At 41.2% G+C, this 8,867-nt stretch overlaps 1 non-coding gene across 1 annotated transcript; it reads left to right on the forward strand.

Moving 5' to 3' along the window:
• The first annotated feature begins 6,935 nt into the window (after window positions 1-6,935).
• On the forward strand, window positions 6,936-7,074 carry LOC123406614. Its single transcript, XR_006612278.1, has one exon. It is a non-coding gene; the product is annotated as a small nucleolar RNA Z247 (small nucleolar RNA).
• Window positions 7,075-8,867: the final 1,793 nt, after the last annotated feature.

Consider the following 8,867-nt stretch of genomic DNA (forward strand, 5'->3'; position numbering starts at 1 on the left):
CAAACGGTAGTAGTAAGAGTAAGAGTGATATCAAGAATTTTGCTAACAGCAGTAACGGTAGCAATTGTGTAACATGTGTGACAATAACAACAACGACAATAACTTAGTAAGATTCAGTATATGAAAAGCATAGGCACATGGATAAGCGATGAAAAGATATGGATGACATCAATCATGTAACAATTACACACTAGAGCTACACAGAACTACCTCCAATTCATCAATATAATGTAGGCATGTACTCCGTATATAGTCATACGTGCTTCGATAAGAACTTGCATGGCATATTTTTTCATACCCTCCCATGGCAGCAGGGTCCTATTGAAAACTTAGGGATATTGAGGCCTCCTTCTAATAGAGAACCGAAACAAAGCATTAACACATAGTGAATACATGAACTCCTCAAACTACGACAATCACCGGAAAGAATCCCAATTATTGTCACCTTGGGGTATGCGGATCAAGACACGTAATAGGTGCATACAACTTGCAAGAGAGGATCTAAATACTTTTCATATTCAGAGAGAATATAATAAGTGTAGGACTGAAATCATGGCACTCGGGCCCTAGTGACAAGCATTAAGCATAGTAAAGTCATAGCAACATCAATGTCACAACATAGTGGATACTAGGGATCAAGCTCTACCAAACTTAACTCGATTACATGATCAATCTCATCCAAACCTATTCACCATCCAGCCCTACTGAGGAATTACTCACTCCCAGTGGTGAGCATCATGGAACTGTTGATGGAGAAGGGTTCATAATGACGACGACGACAAATCCCCCTCTCCGGAGCCTCAAACGAACTCTAGATCAGCCCTCCCGAGGAAGAACAGTAGGTGTTGGCGGCTCCTTCTCATAAAACGCAATGAAATCTTCTCTCTGATTTTTTTTCACCGAAGATGTGACTTTATAGGACCGGAATTAGGGTCGGAGGAGCCACGTGGGCCCCACAAGCCATCAGGGCGTGCTTAGGGGGGTGGGCGAGCCATTTTGGCTTGTGGCCCACAGGCAGCCCCCTCTTGTGGATCTTCGCTCCAAAATTCATTATATCTTTCACAAATAATTCACAAAAAGTTTCGCTAGATTGCGAGAACTTTTATTTCTGCACAAAAATAACAACAAGGTAGTTGTCGTGAAAACAGCGTCACACCGGGTTAGTTCCATTCAAATCATACAAATTAGTGTTCAAAACGAGAGCAAAAGTATTTGGAAAAGTAGATACATTGGAGACGTATCAATTATTCGCATCATGTGTCCCTGCAACTCTAACGTTCTCCCTCCTAATAAATTTTTAGTTTCTCTTGTCTGATTTTCTTGGCAGTGGTGAGGTTTATAACTCTACTTACAACTCACAACACCCTACATATCTCTAATTATGTTCACATATTGTTTGCGGCTAGCTATCTTTAGCTGATCTCTTCCATGTCTCAAATTGCATTCTTGTGGTTTTTGCACGTCCATTTAGGATTGCGGTAAGTATTGCATGGTCTGTAGACAGTCTCCCATCGCCTCTTTCCTCTGACGGTGCATCTCCACAATGCCAATGTCATGCTTGATGAGATCAGGTGGCCGACCTTACCGACCACTCGAGGCACCACCTCCTCCGGCATATCCTTCACGAGCACGGTCATTGGCCCATTCCATAAGTAGGTGTCGTGAGAGCCACTTCTCCTGGTTGATGAGCAATTTGTTATTTCTGGTTGAACATGTCTAGCAAGTAAGCTAACTCTTCCCGACGAAGCAGATTGTGCCCCACAAAGTGGTTTCCAAGCTATCATCATACACTTATTTATGCACATCAAACACAATGACTAATGATGACATTCCTACAATAATGAAATCTGTCAGCTCGATAAGAAACTCTGGGCTGCTAATTTCAAATCATATTTATAGACCTCATCTAATTATGCAACTTATATAGAAGATTTCAAACAAAATTTGTTTGGTCATTTACAACAAGGAGCAACAGTGTCCGTTTTCTACCAATCAAAATACCAGAATCCACTATTGCAATGAACTCATCAAATATATTTCATGCGAGTACTCCAGAACTATTACAACAACAAAGTCAGTGAAACACTTGCTACAAACGTGCACACATAGTTAGTTGGACTCCATGATGACCCTTTTACAATGTACTATCCTTTAAGTGCATATGGAGTAAAAATTATGGTGATGTGATGTACATGTTCAAATCTGGAGAATGCATGTGTATATTAAGGACATGTAAGTGGATGGATTAAACTTTATGTTGTTGTAATGTACACGTTCAAATCTACAGAATGTACGTGTACTTGTAACCTTGCTCCTCCTCCATGATATTTTTGTGGTGACATCACTAAACTCGTATGCTCATTATCTCTTGAAGTGACACCTCCTAAAACTATGGTACATGTGGGAATTGGCAGCAATATTTCGTGAGAATTATTCATGTATTAAGCTATAGCGGAAAGGTATATATGTCTTGTTTATTGGATTACTGTTGTACATGATGTACAACGGGTTACTTTACACCATCAACTCGGTTGCCTTCTTGGGACAATAAGGTTTGGGTACATGGTGTCCCTTATTTCAAATACTTAAATATGTATTTTACTTAGTGTTAAATCCCTAGAATCATGCACCGCATTTTAAGAAGAAGCTTCATCGGACCCTCATTAACCACTAAAAACTCTATAATATGATAAGCTAACCCACTAAAAAACTTCTTACTATTACATGACTCCATTGTACAATGTCTTCATTCAAACATACTAAGCATTCGGGCTTTGAGCTTGGAGATTTGAGTTGCTCCAAAGTACTCTCATTTTAGATTGCACTAGATTATTAAAGTTGCACTTTTGTACCCTAATTTCATTCTCTTCAACCATCAACATTTTTTCTACTTTAAATGTACACTTCATGAAAAAAACACATCATAAATTTCTATCAATCTATTGTAAAAATCGACGTGCGTGGCAACGCGTGCCTTCGATGATCTAGTAAATTTTTAGGGCTCGTCTTTCTTGGTTAAACCAAAATCTTCACGGACTTTCTCTCATGTATACACTCGCAAACATATTAGTCTTTCATTTGTCTTCTATACTCCAAAACCACTAAGAGGATAGTAGATGCACGTACAACCTTCCCTTTTGGTTATTGATATACCGCACACGAAAGCGCTCTGGTGAAGCCCCGCTAGGGTGGCCAGATCTCAGAAAGGCGGCAAGCCGATGTTCTGGCAAAGATCTTGCCCACACCGTGAACCGGGCTTACAAGGCGGTAGTCTCTGAGTTCTATCTCCCCTTCTCTCTTGTGCAAGAGGGTGACCAAGACTCTGTTAATGGATGCAAAACCTTATATATCCCATGTGTAAAATTGCTCGAACATGCGCCAAATATCCAGTTTGATGATTCCCTAACAAAGGTAGTACAAATAGTGAGTAAACCCATCGGGCTCCACTGCCTTGCCTAACGGCATGGACTTGATCACCCCTTCCATCGCATGCATGGTGAAATGCCTAGTCAAATGCACATTGTAGGTAGCTAAAGTTCCTGGAGTTCCACAAAGGAAATTCCAACGTGTTCCGTGCAGAAAATGCTTTCATAGTAAAAAATCATGGCCTCAAGGCTCATTGTTGTTCCTCGAGCAACGTGATAGTATTTTGTAAATGATAATGAACACAGTGTGACACGAGCCAACATGGTACACACGCCTTCATAATTATTCATCTTGCCACATCAAACATTGACATTAACAAAATCCTTTTTTGTTTTTTGGACATAAAAATGTTTTATCTCTTAAATAAAAAAAACAATTAAGAATCTATGTTCATCGTTAAATTCGTCTTCACGAGATCTTCAAAACTAGATCCATACGTATATGCTTCGACCACCTTTTTTCCCCAAAAGTTGTTATGATGTTTACACTCAAGTTGCCATAGTGTTTATAATAAAATGCCACGACATGTTTTATCTAGTTTATTCTTCTAGATTTAAAACTACCATTGTATTTTAACTATTTTTCATCACAATTTTCTTTAATTGACCATGAAATTTTTTAGTTTAACCACGATAAATTTAATTCATGGATAATGACAAATTTTAGTAATTCATCATGGCAAATTGAGTTTATAGATCATGGCAATTTGAGTATTTCGACCATGGCAATTCTAGTGTTTTGATCATGGAAAATAATTTTTTGTATGAATCATGGCAAATTTTAGTGCATGTATCATGGAAAACTTAAGTAATTCACCATGGCAATTTTAATTTCTGGTTTATGGCAAATTTGAGTCATTGACCATGTATTATTAAGGTAATTAACAATATATTTCTTTTTTACTTATGAACTATGTCAAAATTATTTCATGGATCGTAGCAAATTTTAGTAATTCATCATGAAAAGTTTTGTTTGTTAATTCCCCTTTTATAACATGTCAAAATTTACTTTATATGTAAAAGAAAAAATAGCTCAAATATATCATGACAACTTTAGTGTAATCATGATGACAATTTATGTACAATAGACATGACAACTTTCAACCAAAAAAAGTCATCGAAACATATCGATATGATCTAGTTTCGAAGATTTCGTCGCGATGGATTAAATAATAAAACGATTTTTTAATCGGACTTTTATTTGATAGATAAAATATTTTAAAAATAAAAAAAAGAAAATTATCGTTGACATTATCAATTTCGTCACTTGTGCATGCATGTGATGATATGATCAAATCTATAATTATGGGGATGGTGTCGGGTGTTGCTCCCACCATATATGTGATGGTTATCGGTGTCCTACTATTTTTCATATTATAAAATATTAATATTTACAGTACAGCTAAGTTTTGGTAGTATGAAATTCCGTATTATGAATGTTGACTATTTTTATATTAAATTGATCAAATATAACGTAATTTGACTTTGAGACGAAGAAAGGAAGGCGGAACTTCTTCCAAGCCGTGATCTGCTTGATCGGAGAGAGAAAAAAACCAATCGTCGGCAGGCAGTGTGACGTTGGCACACCGGAGCAAATGATTGGCCCGCGGAGGCGGCGAAAGAAAAGGTTCGTGAGCTCGCTCGCCGGGTGGTACGGGACACATGGCCGGGGTGGAACGGCAGTGCACTGCCCAGGCGGAAAGCACCAACCAACCCTTGCACCACACCAGTCGGCTCTTCATCGGTAGATCAGCCATCACCTAGCGTGGTGGCGAGGGCGAGCGAATAGGAAAACAAACGGCGGACGGCGTGACGTGGCCCGCTATGACCGTGATGTGTGGCGTTGCGTGGAAAGCGAACACAATGCTGGCAAAGGGACGGCGGTGGCGCCAAAAATGGAACACGGGCTTCTAATTTTATTCTTCCCGCTCGTGTTAGGCTTAATTTTGGCCTGACAAGTCGAATGCCCTTTTGCAAAAGTTATACTCTATCCGTTCTAAAATAAGTGTCGCAAATTTAATATTAAGTTAATATAAATTTTATATTAAAACTATAACATTTATTTTAAAACGGAAGGAGTATTTGCATTGTTTGATTAGAGATAAGCTTCACTTGACGGAAAGAAACTACATATACATGCCCTCTGCTTCTTACAAGTTACTTCCTCTGTTTTTAAAATAAAATATTCTAAAGATTTCACTATAAACTATATATATATTTTAAGATATAAATTTATTTGTTTTATTTTATATATTTATAGTGTAGTTTTTAAAATGTTTTATATTTAGAAACTGAGAGAGTACAAAATAAATGTTGCTGATTCGGTATGCAAGAGCTAAAACCTGAGCGACGTTGCACATTTCCTAATCTCTCTTGTGCCATGCCATCCGTGCTTTTGGAAAATGATGAGGATTAAAAAAATATTCTTTAAAAAACATACAAACATTCATCTTTAGAAAAACACACACACATACTATAACCATGTGAGCCGAGAGACTAAGACGATAGGTCTTGAAATTGACAAGGTTGCTATAAACACCTTATAGTCGACCGACATATCATTCCATTGAAATAATAGCATTGAAAAGCTTGAATAGATATAAAAATATGCGAGCATTGGCAAGTTCAGAATTTGAACCCAGGAATGGTTGATTCCATCGCAAAGAATTTAATCATCTAAGTTATTGTCAATTCGCCAAATTGTTCGGAATTTTATCGAAGGTTGTGATAGATTAAGAGAAAGGTGGATTTGTTAAACATCTATTGTACAGGTCGGCGTATCCTTGAGGCTCACGGCATAAGTATTTAGGAGATTTACTCTTTTTATGTTTATCTCTCTATCTCCTAAAACCCTCGACGCTGCCATCTCCTGTACCGGTCCCCCCAATCAATATATACACTGCGGGTCTCCATGTATGGAGATTGAGACGCTTCCACAATTTCCACATGGTATACAGAGCAGGCCTCTTCCACGACATCTAGCTCATCTTCCTCCATTTGTTTCCTTCCCAGAACCACTGCGCCGCAACCATGTCCTCCTCCTCCGCAGTCCCCTCCTCTGGCCTCAACTACAACACCTCAGAACCCCTTAGCCGGACGAACTATGTTCTCTGGCGAGCCCAAGCACGATCCCAGATATTGGGCGCCGGCTTGTTTGGCTATATAGATCGGACTATAGATGAGCCTCCAAAAAAAATCATCAGCAAAGATAAAGATGGCAAAGAACAGGTAGTTCCCAACCCTGCTCATAATCCTTGGTTAGTTCAAGATCAACAAATCGCAGCATATCTTCTCCGAAACCTGTCCAAGGAGGTGCTTGTTCAAGTAGCCTCGCTTGAATCATCACATGCAATTTGGACCGCGCTAGCAAACATGTTTTCTGCTGTCTCTCTGTCTCGTGTCAATAACATCAGATCGGCACTCACGAACGCCCAGAAGGGGTCACAGTCGGCCTCCACCTTCTTCGGGCAGATGCGTGCCCTCTCAGACGAGCTTGCGGCGGCAGGCAAACCGATCGGGGAGGATGAACTCATCTCCTTCATCGTCGCCGGGCTTGATATGGAGTATCAGCCCATCATCTCTGCACTTTACGTCCGCACCGAGCCCATCACCGTCGGCGCGCTCTTCTCTATGGTGGCAAACTTCGATCAACGCGCTGAGATGTTCAGCGGCGCTGGTGGCTTCAAGTCATCAGAGAACGCCGCCTCCAGGGGTCGATCGGGTGGCGGCAGAGGCGGCTACCGCAACCAGAAGCAAGGTGGTCGCGGCGGTGGCTACTCTGGCGGTGGCGGCCAAAAGCATAGCAGCGCCTACCCTGGCACGGGTAGCGACGGCTACAACCATGGCGGCGGTGGTTACAACAACCATGGCGGCGGCGGCTACAACAACCACGGCACTGGCGGTGGCCAAGGCAGCGGCCACCGTGGCGGCGGCGGCGGGGGCTACTACAACAACAATGGCCCTCCGGGCCACTACTACAACAACAACCAAGGGGTCGTTTCACCGGGTATGAGGAGTATGAAAACAAATGTCAGATCTGCAAGAAAACTAGCCATATTGCAAAAGAATGTAAGTGGCGCTATGCAGAGGATAATTCTAGAAGAAGGCGTGTTGCAGCTGCAGCGGATGCTTCATACGGAGTTGACTCCAATTGGTATCTTGACTCCGGCTCGAATGAGAACATCACCTCTGAACTCGAGAAGATGACCATGCACGAGAAGTATCACGGCCAAGATCAAGTTCACACCGCTGAAAACGGTCCAGGTATGATGATTAGTCATGTTGGAGAGTCTATTATTCAAACCCCACACCGTGATATTCTCGTAGATGATGTGCTTCACATTCCCAATGCATCCAAAAACCTTTTGTCAGTACATCGCATTACTCTTGATAATGGTGTCTTCATAGAGTTTCGCCCCTTTTTCTTTTTGATCAAGGATCAGGTCACGAGGAGGGTGCTTTATCGCGGTAGATGTGTGCAAGGCCTCTACCCATTGATCCCTAACATTTCCAAGTTCAATAAGCAAGCCTATGGAGTCTTCAAAGTGTCTTCAGAAGATGGCATAATCGTTTAGGCCACCCATCTTTTTCCATTGTTTATCAGATTCTTAGCAAAAATAAGCTCGCATTTGTTGATGAGCATGATCGTGAAACTATTTGTGACTCTTGCCAAAGAGCAAAAAGCCACCAGTTACCATATCCTATATCCACCAGTGTGTCCACAAAACCTTTCCAACTTGTGTTTTCAGACGTTTGGGGACCGGCCCCCTCCTCTGTTGGCCGCCACACCTATTATGTGAGTTTCGTTGATGATTTTAGCAAGTATACCTGGATATGCCTTCTTAAAAAACGCTCCGACGTTTTTCAAGTCTTCCTTAACTTTCAGGCTCATGTAGAGCGACAATTTGATAGCAAAATACTTGATATGCAATCAGACTGGGGAGGTGAGTACGAAAAACTCAACTCCTTTTTCCAACAAATAGGAATCTCTCATCATGTTTCTTGCCCTCACGCCCACCAATAAAACGGTTCAGCGGAGCGCAAGCACATGCACATTGTTGATATTGGCCTCTCTCTTCTTGTTGCTGCATCTATGCCACTAAAGTTTTGGGATGAGGCCTTTCTCACAGTAGTACACCTCATAAATATTCTGCCTAGTCGTGTCATCAAACACCAACTGAACGTCTACTTCATACCAAACCCGACTACCCACATCTTTGTGTGTTTGGCTGCGCATGTTGGCCAAACCTCCATCCCTATAACAACAAGAAGCTCATGTTTCGTTCGACACAATGTGTTTTTATAGGCTACAGTGCACAACACAAAGGCGTCAAGTGTCTTGACGTAGCCACGGGATGTGTGTATATCTCTCGAGATGTAGTCTTTGATGAAACGGTTTTTCCCTTTGCCAAACTCCACCCAAATGTCGGCGCATTGCTTCGC

This window comes from Hordeum vulgare, chromosome 6H, assembly GCF_904849725.1.
Source record: "Hordeum vulgare subsp. vulgare chromosome 6H, MorexV3_pseudomolecules_assembly, whole genome shotgun sequence".
Lineage (NCBI taxonomy): Eukaryota > Viridiplantae > Streptophyta > Magnoliopsida > Poales > Poaceae > Hordeum > Hordeum vulgare.